The 20,487-nt window shown below is 37.0% G+C and overlaps 1 pseudogene; it reads left to right on the top strand.

The window, feature by feature from the left end:
• The first annotated feature begins 424 nt into the window (after positions 1–424).
• Positions 425–20,487, top strand: part of LOC132095637 (von Willebrand factor A domain-containing protein 8-like) — a 102,467-nt pseudogene continuing 82,404 nt past the window's right edge.

The following is a 20,487-nucleotide window of genomic DNA, read 5'->3' as shown; positions in this document are numbered from 1 at the left end:
AGATTTTAAATAAAGCAACATACAAATAGTTTTGTATTATGTGATCAAGGATTGCATGAATTCGTATTTATTTATAACATTATGCATTAGCTCAAAGAGTCACTGACTTCATATATGAACACTGTAATAAAATCATTAAAGTGAGCTACTACAACGAGATGATATTTCTCATTATTCGGCCCAAGACGCAGTTTTTATTTATTTATTTATTTATTTATTTATTTATTTATTTATTTATTTTCCAAATAGTCCGCCACTTACAACCAAACTACATTACGAAACCCCCCTAACCTCAACAGAACTTTTTTGAGTTATTCCTGGTAATCAGCGCTTTTGGAAAGATCTTGTAAGTTTGTTTCCCGTGGAGCCGGTCCAATGTCATTAATCGGAACTCATGAAGCAGCAGCCCGTTCCACACGGAAGACGTCTTAAATGGACGGGTTCTGTCCATCGCCTAAATGCTTCCTTCTAGAGCTGTCCAGTGTGTATCCACTGCTGATGTAAACATTTATGATGCGAGCATGGCGACAGTGGACATATTATAGTGTAGCTGATGTATTTGTAGTTTAACAGCACTTTTCAAAGGTTCAGGATGCAATCGCGTATGTTATTCAAAGGCACAGCGGCCACTGTTGCTGCGAGAAGGATTCGCCATATACTGGTCCCTGATGTCAGGAGAAGAGCTCAGACTCCTCAACACCTCGTCAGGTGCTGACTGAGGCAAAGATAAACACTGGACATCATATTCTTGCCTTTATAAATTGTTATTAAGCAGGTTTAGAGATTAACCCGTCACTCAAAGTATTACATTATAAAAAAAATAGCCCACCAAGTTCCTTTTGTTTTGTATTCTGTCTGTTTTTATATGCCTCTTTAAAACGTTTCAATTAATATTGACGTTTTAAAATAAATGCCTGCTCTGTTGACAAGGATGTTTGTAAATGGATACTCCAAATATGATATATGTTTGTTTGTTTATGTTACACTAGCTTTGTGCTGTTATTTATTTGATCCATTTTTTTTCTCCACAGATGACACTGTAAAGATGGGCGCAATCTCATCCAGTATGTGCTCAAGTCTCCCTGAAATCCAGAACCTGTGCCAGTAAATCATAGTATGTGTCAGTTAGTATAGTGTGGTTACTCTGCTAGGTAAGTAAGTAATTGCAGAAATGGCTCATAAATGTGACATTAGTTTTAAGACATTAGTTGTATTATTGCTAAACAATACAATCAAACAAAAATGTTGGATACAGGATAATATTTTAAATTAAATTAGAAATTTTATTAAAATTGTATTATAGCAAATACACAAAACAATCAATTAACATGATTTAAACATCATAAATATTTATATATATATATATATATATAATGCAGAAGGACCTTCTTGGACCGGACATGTTTCTCATTGGTCCACCTGGTCCTCTGCGCCGTTCAAATGCCATGCAGTACCTGCTAATTTCAAGCATTATCACCCCACAATACTTGCTCAATTTCTGCAAAGTGAAACACGCAACTATATCCTTTACAGTCTTTCCTCTTTTAATTTATTTATTTTTCTTATTTGCTAGGAATTAACAAATAGGGAAGTGGAGTATGTTGCCCTCTCCAGAGATACTACTGAGACTGATCTCAAACAGTGCAGAGAGATTCGGTCTGGAGATGCCTTTTACGTAGACCAGGCAAGTAGAGCTCTTTCACCTTCCATTCTTCTACAAAAGCGACTTTGCCGTCTGTAAAATACGGTAGGCTATAGCTAATTATTTAGTGGACCTCCTATCACTTTAAGAACCACTGGTCTACACAGAAGAAAGCCCTGTCTAGGCTCTGTTCCGGTACGAGTTGTGTCGAGCTCTTCACCTGCAGCAGCGGAGGACTATTATTCTGCTGTGTGACACTGCGGAAGAACTGATAATGGCACGGTTTGATCTTCGGCTGACCAATCAGCAGAAAGGGGCATTTAACTCCTGCGCAGTTGTAGAAATCGAATATTGAAGCTGTTTATTAATTGTTCTATCCCAGAATGAAAAATGGTAAAAAATTGAAAACTTGTTTCTAATTGGTCCTTTAAAAAAAAAAAAAAGGGACTTCTGAACTATTATTTGACTATTATATTATATCATATGATTACGGAGTGTCTATTTACGCTAAGTGCAAATAGCCCTAGAGACAATTTGTTTTTTTGATGCGATCAACCCATGTTCAAATCTGTCTTTCACCAGACGTTTTTCCCCCTCCTTTACAAATCTTATATCCCATCGTAAAAGCAATTTTCAATAAAAATGTGGAAAATAATCAAAAATGATCAATTAAATGATCAATTAAAATGATAATTTATACTCAATATGTTATTACTGCATACTGTATTATGTACTATAATACTGAGGTGCAGATAATTGCCACTATTTGCAATAAGTAGTGTATATACAGTATAGCAAAAAAAGCTGCTAATTACACTTAATTAAAATAGCCGCTGCCTATATTATATTATATTATATTATATTATATTATATTATATTATATTATATTATATTATATTATATTATATTATATTATATTATATTATATTATATTATATTATATTATATTATATTTATTGCGAACAAAACTGTCACCCAGGTCTACTTAAGCCATGGGGTGTCTTTCCTGTCACTAAAGAGGCCATCCTTTACTCAGTCTCATGGTAAATGGAGATTAATTCCAACAGGATCTGGCAAATCTTTCTCTTTTCATCCGAAGTCAATATGATCAGTTATATCCACTTATTCAGATTTGTCTTCCCAGGCATTTAATTATTAGCCACAGCTCCTCTGTTCTGCTCATATCTAATCGCACAGTGAGGAAATGGTGACATGTTACCCTGGAAACGGTCTCTGAGCCTGTGTAAATGGTAAATGGGGTCATAACCTTTGCAATCAGAGTCATTAGGTCCAGGGCTCCTGATTCTAAAGCATTTTGATAATGAATAGTGCCTTAAGCAGATGGTGTATTGAATAGCTTTTGGCTTCGATTTAATGCACCGAGCTACCAGTGCAATGAGTCCAAGCTTCTAGTGTTGAATCAGATTCCGTCACTTGGGCTTGTTTCAGCTGTGTGGAGTGATGGATAGGCAGCAGACGTGGACGTCTTGTTTAAAGGTGGGCTGCATGTGGGGGCTGGGTGTTAACTAGAGCAGCTCACGGCTCTCCTGGGTCCTGCGCTCATTTTCAGACCTATATAACAAGCTTTGTGTGTCAGGCAAACGACTACCAGTTAACTAGCCTTTATGTGTGAATAGGAAATGTTTTATACTGAATGATCTAGTATTCATAGAGGCTCAAAAGTCGATATGATAGTGTCTAATTTAAGAAGTTAGCTACAAAAGGCCATTCTGTATTGAGAATGTAGGGCTGAAGAATGTTGTCTGCTCATCATTTACATTACAGTACACCCACATATGGATTATTGCATTAATGGTTACTACATATAATAAAATATTAAGGAGTAACACTTTTATTAAGCACATTCCTTAGAGACTTAAGAATGGCTTGTTTCCTGTTGAAACAGGAAGTTGGGCAGAAACATTATCAAGGGCATTATCAGAAAAAAATAGAACTTTTATTCTACTTTATTTGTTATTTTAGAATCATTTGCATACAAATTTAGTGTTTATTAATATTTTATAAATTGCTTTTATTAGTATATTTTCAGTTTATATAACTTTCATTTAAGTGTCAGTTTTACTAAATGGGGCAAATTAGCGCGACCAATGCATATTATACTATACTTAACGCAGCGTAAAGTAGCATAGTCGCAAATGAAGAACATTTTTATTAAAGAAGCCACAGGACGTTTAACGCCAAAAGGCGGTTTCGCTGGTGCAAGGTGTTAGTAAAAATGGCACTAAGTTTTGTATATTAGTTAAAGTAGTTTTGTGCTTTTGTCATTTTATTAGTTTTTGATACTAATTTTAGTACTTCAACTTAAAACTTCTTTTATTTCAGTTAATTTTTTTTATCAAAGTTTGTAAGTATTTATATTTTATTTCTGCTATATTCCAATTAACAAAAATGATTTTGAATAGTCTAGTTTTAGTTAAAAACAATAACAATGCTAAAGATTTAATGAATATATTAAAGCACAATCGTTCTCCTGATCGCTGACATGTATAGCTGTTACCATATCATGTATTTTAGCACCTATCATACCTATAAGCTTTAAAATGCAACTATCCATTTCATAATTATACATGATATTACATTTTTATGTTCTGCTCTTCATTATTCCGCCACAGACCAAGCAGGCATTATTGTGTAGGAAATCAAGGGAAAGTTACTTGTGGTCAAAAAAACTCTTTCCTGTTTGGCTTTTCTTTGGATTTTTCTTTTCTTTCCTTGTTGGGGTCAAGCAGGTCAAAAGGCATTTAGCTCAGCTATTTACAATTTGTCGTGTCATTGACAAACACACTGGTCTGAGGTTTTAACTAGTCTTTCTACTCTGCATCACAGGCATTTCTAGTAATTATGTGATTATGGTATTCAGATTGGATATGGGTCTTGAGCTAAATTTGGACCATCTGGCGACATATTTATAGGCCCTGTTCCCACACAATCAGCCATGTATTTACATGTTAACCTAATTATATAGCGACTAGTTTTGTGGTCATTCGAGTAGCCCAGAATTTCCTGCCTTTGACGTCAATGCTGTTTTATTCTTGTACACATATGTGTGCATGGCTGCATCTTCATAGCAGACAAGATTTAGAGATTCAGACCACAAATGGGGCAAGATCTAAAAAAAGCAGTATTTGTCAAGAATAGAAGTGAACTGCTCTGTGAAGTGGGTGAAATGACAGATGAACACAGTACAGACAGGAAGTCCTCCTCAAGACAGAAAAGTGTCACATTCTAGATTCATTACATGTAAAGTATATATATTTTTTGTTATTTTGATGATGAAAGTCAAAAATCCAGTATCTCAAAATATTAGAATATTTATTTTTGAGTTTCATTAAATAACCATCCCTACAGGATAAATTCCAGTTATCTATTTTTCTTTGAATCCACAATAATGGTCCAGAAGAAGATAACTGACAACCTCCATAAAGAGGGTAAGTCATAGAAGGTCATTACTGAAATGGCTGGCTGTTCACAGAGTGCTGTATCAAAGCATATTAAGTGCAAAGTTGACTGGAAGGAAGAAATTGGGTTGGAAAAGGTGCACATGCAACAGGGATGACCACAAGCTTGAGAATACTGTCAAGCAAAGCCGATTCAAACACTTGAGAGAGCTTCACAAGGAGTGGACTGAAGCTGGAGTCAGTGCATCAAGAGTCACCACACTCAGACGTCTTCAGGAACAGGGCTACTAAGCCACTTCTGAAACCGAAACAACGTCAGAAGCATCTTATCTGGGCAGAGGATAAAAAGGACTATTGGACTATTACTCAGTTATCCAAAGTCCTCTTTTCAGATGAAAGTAAATTTTGCATTTCATTTGGAAATCAAGGTCTGGAGTCTGGAGGAAGCATCCAAGCTGTTTGTCCAGTGTGAAGTTTCTGAAGTCAATGATAATTTGAAGTGCTGTGATGTCTGCTTGTGTTGGTCCGTAGTGTTTTATCAAGTCCAAAGTCAATGCAGCCGTCTACCAGGAGATTTTGGAGCACTTTATGCTTCCATCTGCTGACAAGCTTTATGGAGATGCTAATTTCTAAAACGTAATGTAAAATGTAATGTAAAACTGACACACTACAGTAAAAGATGGAAAGAACTGACTTAAAACCATTTTTATTGTTCTAATATTGTTCTTTTTTAATTTTTTTTTATATATTATTTAAAATCCCATGCTACGTGTACTGTGTTAACCTAACTGAGACTTGTTATAGCACTTATATATCATTGCTCTTTTTGTTGTTTTTGATTGCTTCCACTGTCCTCATCTGTAAGTCGCTTTGGATAAAAGCGTCTGCTAAATGAATAAATGTAAATGTAATAAGTTTGGCCACCACTGTAAATATATATATAGTAAGAAATTATTATAATACTGATTATGTTAAACTACTCTTTTGCTAGTTATTCTCAAAAATGTAAGCCTTTCTTACCACAAAAAAAAATTAAATAAAATCCAAAAATCCTTCTGTTGTAAACCTCATGCCAGCGGTGATATTTTGTGGCAAAAAGTTGCTTCCCAAATACTTCTTCAGAGTATTGTGCTCTAGTTGTGCTCTATGCTCAACAACCTTCAGTGACTTGAGTTAAACTGAGCTTGTGTCCCTGCCCTTATTCTGCACATTGTTGTCATCGAAGTCCTGTTCTAATAACCCATAACCCAGATATCATATTCAGAATCAGCTCACTTCCTGCAAGGTGCCTCTACATGCTCTTTATTTTAACTGTCTCCTTCAGTGTGCTGTCCGAGCTGCAACTGAGGGCTGGATTCTGGTGTTGGAGGGGCTGGAGAAGGCAGAGAGGAATGTGTTGCCAGTTCTCAATAACCTGCTGGAGAATCGAGAGTTGCAGCTGGAAGACGGATGGTTTCTCATGTCAGCACAGCGCTACGACAAACTCCTGGAGGTGAGGACAACCATTGCTTTATCGACAGCCCTCCCTGTGGTTACAGAAGCAGACTGACCAGTCAGAGATCTGTCCTTTAACTCATGCTTTTTGGCCCCATTTACACCTGCTATCAAGATGTGTTTTAACCAGTCAGATCAAGAAGTGGATGTGGTAGACACACTCCCATTCACACCTAGTTTTTAATTGCTCAGTTTTGTCCACTTTTCTGATTTCTTTTTCTGAAAATATATTTCCCAATCTGTACTGTTTGCTATGTTGGTTTTGATCTAATAGGAGCACACTAAAGATGAACTGGATGCGTGGAAGATTGTTCAGGGTGAGGATTTTCGAGTCATTGCTCTCAGCCTGCCTGTTCCCCGATACAAAGGAAACCCGCTGGATCCACCTCTCTGCTCTGCTCGTATAGATTTACATATTTCCACTCACATGATTTTACACCAGGTGTGATTTTATCAAATAAAATAAAAATATTTTTTACTTAATAATATACTATACAATAATTAACATTTTTAAAACAATATAGTGTATGTGACCCTGAGCACAAAACCAGTCTTAAGTCGCTGGGGTATGTTTGTAGCAATAGCCAAAAATACATTGTATGGGTCAAAATTATAGATTTTTCTTTTATACAAAAAATCATTAGGGCATTGAGTAAAGAACATGTTCCATGAAGATATTTTGTAAATTTCCTACCGTAAATGTATCAAAACTGTTTTGATTAGTGTAATGCGTTAAACCTTTATAATCATCCGGAAGAAGGAGGCTGGAACCGGCGGACAATCAACCAAAGACTTTAATAACAAAATAAACACAAAACAGCGCACCAGCCCCGCACGGACGACTGATGCGCACAAAATAAAACCAAAACACAACTAAAAGCCCAGGCCTGGTCCTCTCTCGTCCTTCACTGTCGTCGCTCCAGTTTTATATCCTTCCATCTCCTACGTGGGACTCGAGACCGGCAGTGGGTCGCAGGTGTCACTGATTTCCCAATCATTGCCGGCCTCCCTCTTTGTCCCCACGTCCCTCGGCCCCGCCCCACTCGCCACAATTAGTAATATGCATTGCTAGGAAATTCATTTGGACAACTATAAAGGTTAATTTTTTTTTTTCTCGATTCTTTTGCACCCTTAGATTCCAGATTTTCAAATAGTTGTATTTTGGCAAAATATTGTTTGATCCTAACAAAGATGTCCTCATTTATTCAGTTTTCAGATGATGTATAAATCTAAATTTGAAAAATGTACAAATATGACTGGTTTTGTGGTCCAGGCTCACATATTATATATTATTGTGTCTACTGGTCGTACTAATATATATATATATAACAGTACATAGCAATAAACGGCAATATTTACCCATGTGTGTGAAAATTTTTAGAGATGGAGAATTTTCGCTTGATTATTTGAAACAAATAGCTTGATTGAAATGAATGAACTTATCAACGCTGACACCATTTTGCCCTTCTAAATCTGAAATGCTGTTACAATTGTAAATCGTGAGGCAAGAAAGATACTTGCCTTGTGACAAGCTCAAAATCACACATATAATTTCCACTAATAGAGACTCTGTTCTCAGAGGTTTGAGTTGACTGATGGAAGCACGAACTGCAGTGAGTGTTGAGTCTGTGAATGGAGATCACGCAGATCAGGCAGCTGTCACCCTCAACATAGCCAACCAGAACATCACCTTTCAGGTCCGGACGCAGCCATGGAGGTCAATTTGGTTCGTGCTTTATTTGGAAATGCAGGTTAGATGAACCGTGCTATGGTTTCTCCACAGGTTCCTTCAGGGATGCGGCCAAGTCGCCCACCCAACAGCAGTTCATCGGCACCCCCACCCACGACCGCACGCTGGCCGAGATGATGCAGTCCCACTTCATCAAAGACATTTGCCTGATTTGAGGCAACTTCCTGCGGCCACCCTCACTGAGCAAATCCTCTTTGAACTAGAAAGTTGATGTGTTTCAAACAAGAACAATAGCTCTCTTTTCATATTGCCTGTTAAGGTAATGCAGGAAGATCATCGGGGTCTTCTGTGAGTGCGTCATGGCTTGCGTTCTTATTTAAGTGAGATTAGATCAGATGAACAATGCAAATCATATGCTTGTTTGGTAATATTGCCTTGTGGTTTGGCTAATGCTGTTTCTTGTTGTTTTTTTAGGGTTGTGGCAAATCCGTGATTGCAAGGGAACTTGCTGACATGCTGGGCTACAGCATTGAACCAATTATGCTTTATCAGGTAATGTCAAAACATAAGAAAATAGTAAAAACTAATCAGTCGCAAGAAGACAAATTAGTAACATTTTAAAAGAAGGTACGCCACAGATGCTTTCGATTTCAACAGAAAATGGTTGTGTCTCAGCTGTTGTCAAATGTAGCTTAGTTTATTTGACCAGTATTTCTACACTTTATATTTTCTGTGGTAGTGTGTCACTGACGCTGTCAGTAGAGTTCTATTTGAATTTTCCCTTTAATGGTGCACTAGCAATCAACATATATTTGAACTGACACCTATTGGTGTAGATGAAGCCTCATTTAAAAATGACAGCACTGCATGGCAGTTAATAACTTCAATTTTGCGTTTTGGTGAATTGTACAAATCTCATTCGTATGTTTTTCCACGATGTGCTTACCGCTGAGGGCTAAGTTTAGGGTTAGACCTTAATGCTTAGTTTATTTTTTTGATTTTTTTATTGGGGTGGGGGGTTATTTGCTGTTGTATTTTCTTTTCTTAATTTTTTTTAATAACTCAAATCATTCAAATTCAAACAAATTCACCATCAAAATAAAAAAATAATAGTTTCTTTCTAAAATTGTGCTTTTCAAATCATACAAATTTATACAAATTCACCAACCTATTCCCAAAAATGTACATTTGTTTTACTTACTTTTTTTCATAAAAAGCAGATGTTTCATGTGACTCAAATCATCCAAATTCATACGAATTTAAAACCGTTATTGGCAAAATGGTTTTAAATTAAATTTACATTTTTCTAAAGATCTTGTTTTTCTGTGACTCTCTATATGAACTCATACAAATTGACCCAAATTGCCAGAATGAATTCTAAAAATAATCTATTTATTTAATTTTATCTTGTTTTCATATGACTTGATTTCACAATCAGTTTGCCAAAGTTGTTTAGCTTATAGATACATTTTAAGTTGTTTTCTTGTAAGATTGAGTTGGAAACCATACCAACTGTGCAATTTAATTTTATTAATTTATTAACTTTTTTGTTTGCATTTAAATTGAGACGCATTTCCAAAGTCGTCCATCTAGCACATGTCTACATGGAGAAATAAATTGCATTGCAGCTTTTAAATTTTCCCTTTAACCTGGAATATTCTTTTGTAAAATGCAAAATGTTCCCAGTTGTGTCTTCTTTGAACCCCTTTCTTTTCTGTCTTCTGTTTGGTTCTCTGAATGTACCTTCACATCACATGAGCATGGTTTTGTGTTTCCTCAGTTGTGTGCAGCTGTGGACAGTGAGGTTTTCGGATGAGTGTTTGGGTTTTTGGGAGAAAGCTCAGTGTTGTCCTGGGCATCAGCACACAGAGTCAGAGGTCATGCACCACAGGGGCCACAGATCTCCCATCAGTTTCCATCAGCAATAACTAATGTTTTTAATTTTTGTGATTCTTGTAAGACCACACAACATATTTTTTAGCTTCAGTCCTTAAATAGCCATGTGTCCTTGGGCCGTTTCTATTCTGGGATCAGAGTCATGCACTGTCCTTGATCTCCCCCAGTTATCATTAACAGCATTGGCCCTATTCCGCTGTCAGAACATGAAATCTAGTGAGCTAACTACGTAGACAGCCTTTTAAGGCATCGTAGTTGTGCTCCCAGTGTAAATTCTGTTTTAAAAGGTCTTTACACACAGCATGATACTGAAATACTACATTAACTAAATATAAAATTTCAGGAAAAAAACCATAATGTACTTTACTGCGAAGTATTAGCTAAAAACTGACTACATTTTGAGATAGGTAATGAAGGAATGCATTTTAGTTTTTTTTTTTTTTATCATTATTATTTATCATTATTTTTTGTTACAATAACAAATAACAGTTAAAGCAGTAGTTCACCCAGAAATTATGATTTGCTTATTATTTTCTCACCCTCGGGCCTTCCAGGATGTAGATGAGTTTGTTTCTTCATCAGAACAGATTTGAGGAAATTTAGCCTTACGTCACTTGCTCATCAATGGATGCACTGCAGTGAATGGGTGCCGTCAGAATGAGAGTCCAAACAGCTGTCTGATGTAGTCATAATAATGCTTCCTCCAGTGAAAAAGTCCATCCCCTGTTGTCCTCTCTCATCAAAATCCACTGTTATTGTCTTGTAAACAAATCGGTGCATATTTCTCTCCTGATGCAGATGAGACAACTTTTCACTGGAGAAAGCAATGTTATAAGCTGTAGAGGACTTTCATTTTAGCTGGGAGCAACAGTTTGATGTTAAAAACGTCTTAATGATGGATTTGTCACAAACACATAGCTTTTTGCTTCACTGGAGTGGTGTGGATTACTTGTGAATTATTGTGATGTTTTTATCAGCTGTTTGGACTCTCATTCTGACGGCACCCATTCACTTTAGAGGATCCCTTGAGCAAATGATGCAATGCTACATTATTCCAAATATCTTCTGATGAAGAAACAAACTCCTCTTGGATGACTTGAGACTTCAGACAAATTGTAGTGAGGAGCTGATGTGAAGAGCTCTTGCTGCGGGACGAGCGGCCGGGTGCTTTTCACACCAGCTGAGCGACCCGTCAGCATCTGGGTCTGATCGCAGCATGCTCGTGTTTTGATGCACCTCATACAGACTGTGAAGAGCCACTCAGAGCAGAGTGTAAACATTAGCGCCGCAGGTAGTGCAAAACTGTGTGTGTGTTTGTGTGTGTGTTTGCACTGGAATGTCGGGAATTCCTTTGGCTCAGTGAGAATAAAGCAGGAAAAGGAAGCCGTCCGTGCATCATGCTTAAGTTATTTTCGCTCTGTGAGAGCAAGAGGTCATAGTGTATGGGGAAAAGAAGAATTTTGTAGCGCACTTCATCTTGTTAGCCCTCTGAAGCCCTTTTATGAACTCGTATGGGCCTCTGCTCGTCCCTGTAGACATACAGTGCTTTCAGTTGTGGAAAAAAATACTACGTCACAAGCCAGAAAAAGAGTCTTGGCACTTGCTTTGACAAGCAATAATGTTTTGTGTCTTGTGTTTCCTCTTGTTATAATAGTTTTGTTCTCCCTGTGTAGATTCACCTTTAGATAACTTTCAGTGTTTTCCTTGCCTTAAAAGTTCATGCGAATTTTTCTCAAATAATTTGGCAAACAATCTTAGTGGAAAAGTTCAACTGATCATATATGTTCGTATTTAATTTAGTGTATAATAATAAAAATAAAATATGAACCTTGGCACATTGAGCTTTATATATGTGAAATTGCTATTGCGATTGTGGTCCAATGATCTGAAAAAAAAACCAAAAAACAAACCGGTTCAGTTATAAAATGAAGCAAAAATTAGAACATACAAGAAAATGTACAAAACCACACACAAAAGTTAAATGAACAATTTCATTTCTCACCATATTTATTAAAAAATTGTCAATATATTGATCGATCACCACTTGAGATGATGGCAGAGCCCTTTGCTTAAATCTTAAGTCATGATGGCTATATTGAATTATTGCATAAAGTCAGTCACAGCCATACATTTCCAAATCAATGTTAAGCCTGTGAGAGTTCATAGAGTATGAATGATTGACCTCAGATGCACTTGTAAACCCTGTATACACACACCTCTGTCCTTTCACCCCTGCCTCTCTGGCAGCGCACTACAGGATACACTAAATGATAGGTGTGCCTCTCTTTGGTGTGTGTGTGTGTGTGTGTGTGTGTGTGTGGGGTAGGATATGACGGCGTGGGACCTCCTCCAGCAGAGGTACACCCAACACTGAGACACGGCCTGGAGGGCATCCCCGCTGGTCACTGCTGCTCAGGAGGGCAACCTGGGCACACTGGCTGTGCTTTCCAGGTCAGTTTCAGTCCATACCACACTTACTGTCTAGAGACTTACACTGTAACACTCCTAACCCAGTGTGATGCAATCTTTTTTTTATCATCCATCGTCCAGGATGGTCTGAATACACATTTACATTTAATCATTTAGCAGACGCTTTTATCCAAAGCAATTTACAGGTAAGAAATACAAATAGCGATTCATCATAAAGAGGCAAATAAACACAGGGAAAGCTCATAATACAAAGTTTCAGAAATTGTTCAGATTAGTACAAGATAGACAAGGAGGGATAAAGTAAAATAGAAAGCAAAGTGTTTTTTTTTTATTTTTTTTATATATATTAGGATGCAGTCAAATCTAGATATTCGTTTTCAGCTGTCGCTTGAAAATAGTCAGGGATTCAGCATATCTATAATATTACCATTAGTAGTAGTACTAATAATAATAGTAATAATAATAGCAGATTGCTGATCATCGCTCTCTTGCTGTAGTGCTTGATTTGTTTGGAGATTTATCTGGCCTGTCTACCGTCTCAGGTTGCTGCATGACTGTGAGCTGGCTCTGTGTGACGGGACTCGTCTACTGAGGTGGGAACATTACCAGACTCTAAAAGACGATCTACAGCTCACTGACCAAGAGCTGCAAAACAGGTAATATTGTCTTTAAACAATTGCATGAATCTGCTCAACTAACTCGTGCTTACCCTAGCTTACTGTTGCAAAATGCACAGATGTTAAAATTTTTTCAATAACTATAAATACCACAGTTATTTTATTATTATTTTAATTTCTTTTTGTCTTCATGGAACCAGACACTGTGAAATTATCAAGAATGTATAAACACAGAATAAACACAGTAAAAGCACATTTAAAGGGCCCTATTTTAACGATCTAAACGCAAAGTGTAAAGTGCACGGCGCAGGTCCACTTTCCAAATCCACTTTTGCTATTTTAACGACGGAAAAACGGTTGGTGCCCGGGCGCTTGGTCTAAACGGGTTGTCCCTATTCTCTTAATGAGTAATGGGTGTTTTTTGGGCGTAACGTGCAATAAACCAATCAGAGTTTCATCTTTCTATTCCATTCCCTTTAAGAGCCAGTTGCACTCATGCCATGACGGATTTGCTATTTACACGGCGGAATTTGGCAAGCGCAAAGACCGAACACGTCTCCGAGATGAAACGGAGCTGTTCGTGTGCGAGCAAATAGATGAATTCTGCTATGACTATCCATTATGACATGTAGGCATATATATATATATATATATATATATAATTTTTTATTTATTTATTGATTGATTTAGCCTACAAAAAGAATCATCAAAATCATATGCATTGCAATCCTTTAATTTGTAATATTTGTCATGTTTGTGTGCTGCTGTGTGTCCCTGTGTTTAATAAACACCGTGTACGCTTTTTAAATAACAGACTTTAGACCAGGTTTGAGTTGGTCTATGGCGCAGTCTATTTTCAGCTCCTTAAAATAGCAATGCGCCAGCAATGCGCCTGAACACAGCTCTTTTTTAGAACAGCACGTCCATGGGCGCACAAATGGGGACAAATGCATTTGCTAATTAAACGGCGTGGCGCTGGAAGGGAAAAAGCAAACGGCGCTGGACTTTCACTATTTACTTTAATTGCAAAGTCTTTCATTCATCATAAATGAAGATTTGTTTTTTCATATAAGCTCATTATTGTTTTCCATACATTGAAAGTCCAAGCAACCAAAAATTTCAAGCTTAAGAAAGTTCACAAAGTCATCCATATGTCCATTAAAAATCCATATGAATCAAGCAGTTTTATTGAAGTCCTCTGAAGAGACACAATTGCTTTATATGATGACACTCAAATTCCATTATTCTAATGGTTTTTCTCTAATTAAAATGCATTAATATAATTTATTTCATATATTTGGATTATTCCTGTATCTCCATTTAAGTTGGATAAGCACTTAATGGCCTTAGGACCGGTCTGAGACTCTCATTAATTTATAAACGTTTTTATGTCCAGCTGAGATGATGCTTTTCCGTAGAAATGAAGTACTTACATGAGGCCAGTGTTCTGCTTAGTGTTTTAGAAATCCCAGCACCTATTATTTCTAGTTAGAGCTCCATCCATCCTTTGGTGTCAGAGCCAGCAGCAGTTGCAGAGTAACTGTGTCTGTGGCTCGGCAGTGTGCCGCGATCATGGAACAGAAGGGGAATCTCACGCTAATCAACACCTGTATGTGTTCGTGGGGGAGATGTGAGAATTCAGCACATTCATAGCAGCCCTTCTCTCAGCAGTCAGATGATTATGACACATACAGTGTGTTTCAGATTACTTTATTAAACAGATAGTTCACCCAAACATTTAAATTCAAATTACATGAATAAAAGGAAGTCAGATGCTATTTGAATTAGGTAAAAATAGCTTAAGTATTTTCTATGTAATAATTAGTAATTAGATGTTATTCATACCTACTGCTAATAGTTGCAGATACAATCTATATATTGTAGTACATTATGAAACTGTAAATATTATATTTATTAAAATCATAAATAGATAGGAACACGCCTGTTTCTAAAGCCCATCCCTACAGCTGCCTCTAACCATTACCATAACTGAACCTGCTGACCAATATGAGGACACCACATCAAATTTCATTTATAGACACATGATATACCTGTTAACCACTGTATTGCCTCTATTAAATCCCCATTAGGCACTTTGTTTACACTTTCTTCATTTTTGGAATCAAAGAAATGCAGATTCAAACTTGGGTATATATTTAAAACTGTAGTGTGTATTTTTTTATTGTAGTTCAATATAAAGTTATTGATAAACCTAATTTCCCATTCATTAAAAAAATATATAATATTTATATTTGTGTTTCAAAGATGCAGGTGTTTTTTTTTGTTTGTTTTTTTTTGATAAAAAATAAATGAACTTTTACCATATAATTTTAAAAAATTACAATAATTTATTTTTACGGCATTGCAAAAGCCAGTGGGAAATACAAATTTAATTAATGTATTGTATTTGGGATCATTTGGGGTAAACCGTGTCAACCCCCAAAAACAGAAAATTCCTGTTTTTGCAAAATCTAAAAAATGTAATCCTTAATAGACCACATTATTAGATCATGTTTATTTTAATATACTCTCAAGTTTTTATCTAAGCATGCTTTTAGTAAGACCGGTCCATATGATATGATGTGCTTTGAGATCACTCTATAAGTCCAATTGTCACGTCCGGTTCTCCGTCTCATTTGACCTGAAGCGGCGCAGTCATGAACGCTCAATGAATGCTGAATGTTCTGATGCCTCACACAATGCCACATAGGAGGTGTTGATTAACCTACTGTGACATCATCTCTGTAGAGAGACTCGTGTGTCACAAGCCTTGTGACAGCAAGTCTAGACCAAGTGTCCGTGACTGCGAGAAACACAGAGTTATGATGAGATGCATTTCAGCCCATGACAATGGCTGCTTTCATCTCCAGACCGCAATAACAGGAAACTGCCCACCAGACGGTCCAGCTCAAATTAATCCGAGGGCTGATTTTATAGGTTTTGTCAGTTAGCTCCATCACACTCGCTGTTTATTTCGGTCCGTCCCTACTTGCCTTCAGATGTGTATATTAAATGTGCTTGAGAAATTTCATGCCACAACATTTTGTTGCTATGGTGCATCATAATTTTTTTTAAATGACGAGTTAATAAGCTATAAGTTTATAATAGTTCAAGTCTTGTTTTGTAGTATAATAATACTGAGTGTGGCTGCAGCATTCAGTATTGTTTTAGCATTCTTAAGACTTTTCCAGATCTGGTTCCATTTTTGTTTTTTTACATTTAGAAACCGAATGAACGGCTTCATGATGTTGCACTCAAAAATTAACGTTCTGTCATAATTTACTCACTTCATGTTGCCCCATTCCTTTTTGTTTTCCTTAAATTCCTTACTTGCTTGCTTCCATGCAATGAAAAATACATTTTGAATAATGCATTGCACTGGCTGTTTTTTCCCAGTAAATAGTTTTTTGTGTTTGTGAACTACATCAACCGGTTCATTAAATTGATCTGATTCAAATGAACAGTACATTCATGAATGCATTTGTTTCTCATTAATTTCTGTGAGTGTAGGCCACGTATATCCTGAATTAAAAAATACACCACATGCCAAGCATATTGTGCCAAATTTGTGCTGAAAATTGTTATAAAGTTTAAGCTGTTGTCAATGAAAGTGAAACTTGAAGTTCTCCTTGTGGTTTTCTTCAAAAATTAAAAGCATTGGTTTAAAGGTGCATTGATACAGTATTTTAAATCGTTCTCTGATGTCCCCTGAGTGTGTATGTGACCCCATCATTTTTATAGCTTGTTGAAATTGCCACTTTTAGGGTATGAGCCAAATACCCTAAAAATGAAATATAAATACCCCTTTAAATGAAAATGAGCTGCTGCTCCTGCCTTCCTTCTCAGAAGAGTGCGAAGCTTCAAGAGCTCATGCTCGCGGACATACCACCGGTGTTACAGTTTAACTGGTGGTGACCATGTTACTGACCTCACACATTGCTTTCACTACCACATTCCTATTCACGATCATTCTGGTAGCACATGATGGCAGCATTAGTGAAAACGGGCAGAGACAATGATAGCTTTAGCAACATTAGCCTTACAGAGAGCCAAAAGGCTCTTTTGAAAAACAAAATATGAGGCATGACACTTACTTTGTCTGTAGTCTGGACGAAGCGTTGGTATCAATCCCTCTTTCAGAAGCAATCTTTGGACAACTCCATCCCTGAACTGAGCCTCGTTTGTGAGGCAGGCCGGTGTCCTGACATTTTATCCTACTCATCAGATTTTTCTAACAGGGTTTACTGCGCATGTGCACATCAGTATTGCATGCTTTTTGTCATGCTGAACAACAATATTTAATGTATCTGCATTACTGTAAGGGTAGGTTTAGGGTTGGGGTAGGTGTAGACTTTAAAGGCGCAATATGTAATTTTTCTGCTTTAAAAATAGCAGATATCACTATATCTATGTTATATATATTTTTTTGTTGTGTACTTACATTATCCCGACAGTTTCCACGAACTTTCAAATCCGGAGAAAATTATAGTTTAATTAGAAGACACGGCACGTTTCTTTTATTTCCGTTTTGTCGCCCGTCTATGGCGTCATACAAACTTTGACCCCTCTAGTTTATCTAACTTCCTGCGGAACCGCCAAGTACAAAGGTGAACAGAAGCAAAGACGAGATGAAGAAGAAAAAGTAGTAGCTAGCCTTGATCGAGACCATTATATTTTATATTTATATTGTTTATATTCGTATTTATACCTCAATCAATAACTTAGTTATGGATCATGATTATGCTTTGCCTGCACGTTCTGTGAAGCGCAAACGTACGGGTGTGTGACGAGTGGGGCGGGGCCGAGGGACATGGGAGCGAGGCCGGTGGAGTGATTGGAGATGAGCTACACCTGTTCGACCCGCCGGTCTCGAGGCCCATGGAGGAGATGGAAGGATATAAAACTGGAGCGACGACAGTGAAGGACGAGAGAGGACCAGGCCTGGGCTTTTAGTTGTGTTTTGGTTTTATTTGCGCGCACCAGTCGTCCGTGAGGGGCTGGTGCGCTGTTTTGTGTTTATTTTGCTTTATTAAAATGTTGTTTTGATTGTCCGCCGGTTCCCGCCTCCTTCTTCCGGATGAATACAAAGGTTTATTCATTACAGGGTGAAATAAATGACCTGAGAAGGTTTTGGGACAAAGAAGAAACGAGACACGGGTAAATATTGGAGTTGCATTTCCAAGATAGAGAGAGCTTCGTGACAAGCTGAAACTACAGAGAGATGCTTGCATTCTAATAAACAGGTATGCATCCATTCAGCTAACTATATCTATCCGTATATTTTGTGAAACGATGATGTCTTGTGTAAAACTCGGACGGACTAGCTCTCTTGTAGAGTATAATGTAAATCTACATGTGTTCTATATCTAGCTGGATAAAGTAGCTTCAAATGCAGTTCACTATCTTGTTCGATATCATAGTATAAACATAATTATAATTATTAACGAAAGGCAACCATGTTTTTTTTAACATATATTACTACTAGCTAGATGGAATATTGATTTGATAGGGGTCTGATAATTCATATATCTCTCCGTTCGAAAATACGTGATTGTCAAAATACTAAGGCCGGTGACACAATGGCTGCGTGGCGTCTCTGCTGCGTGCCAGAAGCGTGGCGCGCTGCTGCTGCTGTAGATGACAGAGGGAGACCGCCGACAGACCAGGCTCTTGTCTTCATGACAACAATATCTATACTTCATGTTGAACATAAATATAAAGCCTACTGATAAAGGACACCGTCAACAGTATTGACGGCAAAATAGACTATGTTTGACAGGTGCAATATTTGAAAATCGATAATTATTTTTTACATTTTATTTGTATCTGAATTTATGTCAACCTATGGACTTTCAAACATCAAAATGTCATGAATTAATATGTATTTGTGTACAAAATTACATATAAACATATTTTCCTATTATATTTTGCCTGGAAACGCTTCCAACACGCGTGCGTGTCGTGTGAAAAATAGGCGTCGGTTCTATTTCTAGCATTCACTCGTTTTCCGCGCGCCTTGAGCCGGGCCTGAGCCGGGCCTGAGCCGCGCGTCTCACACAGGCAGTCTGCAAGCCCTATTAACATGGGAGCCGAATTTAAAACTGACACGCCACGCAGCTGAGACGCTTGCGCCACGCATCCAGTGTGTCGCCGGCCTCAGTTAAAATGAGTGAGGAATGTGGGGAGCGACAGAGCGCGTGTTCCAATGAACAACAACTCCCATGAGCCTACGCTCTTTCCCGACGTCATCAAAGTACGTCTCATGTTATTATTTTGATTGAGTGACCCCTGGTGGCCAAAAATTCCATACTGCACGTTTAATAAAACAATCTTATAGGTAGAAAAAATTATGTACCACTGTTTTAATGGGAGTAGGGATATGCCGGTATCAAATGTTCCTGTTGCGATTAATTGCTCAGGCTTTTATCACGGTGAACGGTATTATCACGGTATTTAAATTTAGTTTTAAAAAAAGTGCTCATAATACAGTATAACAGGTTAAAAAGCTGTTTTTCTTATAACAAAATAACTGAACATTTAAATACAATAAAGCAATACAGAAAAAATATATAAAGTTAAAAGTTTTGCACCGATTAAAGTGCAAAAGAACTATAAAGACCCATAGGTATCACTTTACAATAAGATTTCTTTAGTGCACCATTAACATTCACAATGAGCAATAGCTACATTTGCTACAGAAGTTATTAATCTTTGTTAAAAAATAAAAGTTTTAGTTCATGTTAGCTCATTAAATAATACAGTTTTCAACTTTAGATTTTATCAACGTGTTATTAAATATTGGAATACCTAAGATGAATGAATGTTCAGAAGAATTTTTCATTGGCAGTTTATGTTACCTAATGAATTAACTAATGTTAAAAATGAAGACCTAATTTAAAATGGAAATTAACAATAAAAAAAAAACTTTCAAACAATTTCTGTCATGTTGTAGTACACATTAAAATAGCCTATTAAGACTTAATACTTAAGTATTTGGCACTGTGATGAACATCATAGCAAATACACAAATCTGATTGGCTATTTAAAATTATTAAATATGTTTTAGTAGGCCGGCTGGTTTATTTGTGGTGTTTTCTGCAGTTTAGCGCCATCTGCTGTCAGAGAGTGAATGTGCTTTCATTCAGCGTGTTCTTCACGTGTTCCACCATGTGCTTCTCATGCGTGCTTGTTTACATCTGAGCGCACAGAGTCTTTCAGGCAGCATACAGCGATGTTGTGCATTTTGACCAGTTGATGGGAATAGTATTCTTAAAATGCATTCCAAATTCTGAATAATTT

Source organism: Carassius carassius, chromosome 19, assembly GCF_963082965.1.
Source record: "Carassius carassius chromosome 19, fCarCar2.1, whole genome shotgun sequence".
In the NCBI taxonomy this organism is placed as follows: Eukaryota; Metazoa; Chordata; class Actinopteri; order Cypriniformes; family Cyprinidae; genus Carassius; species Carassius carassius.
This window is presented reverse-complemented; position numbering and strand designations above follow the sequence as displayed.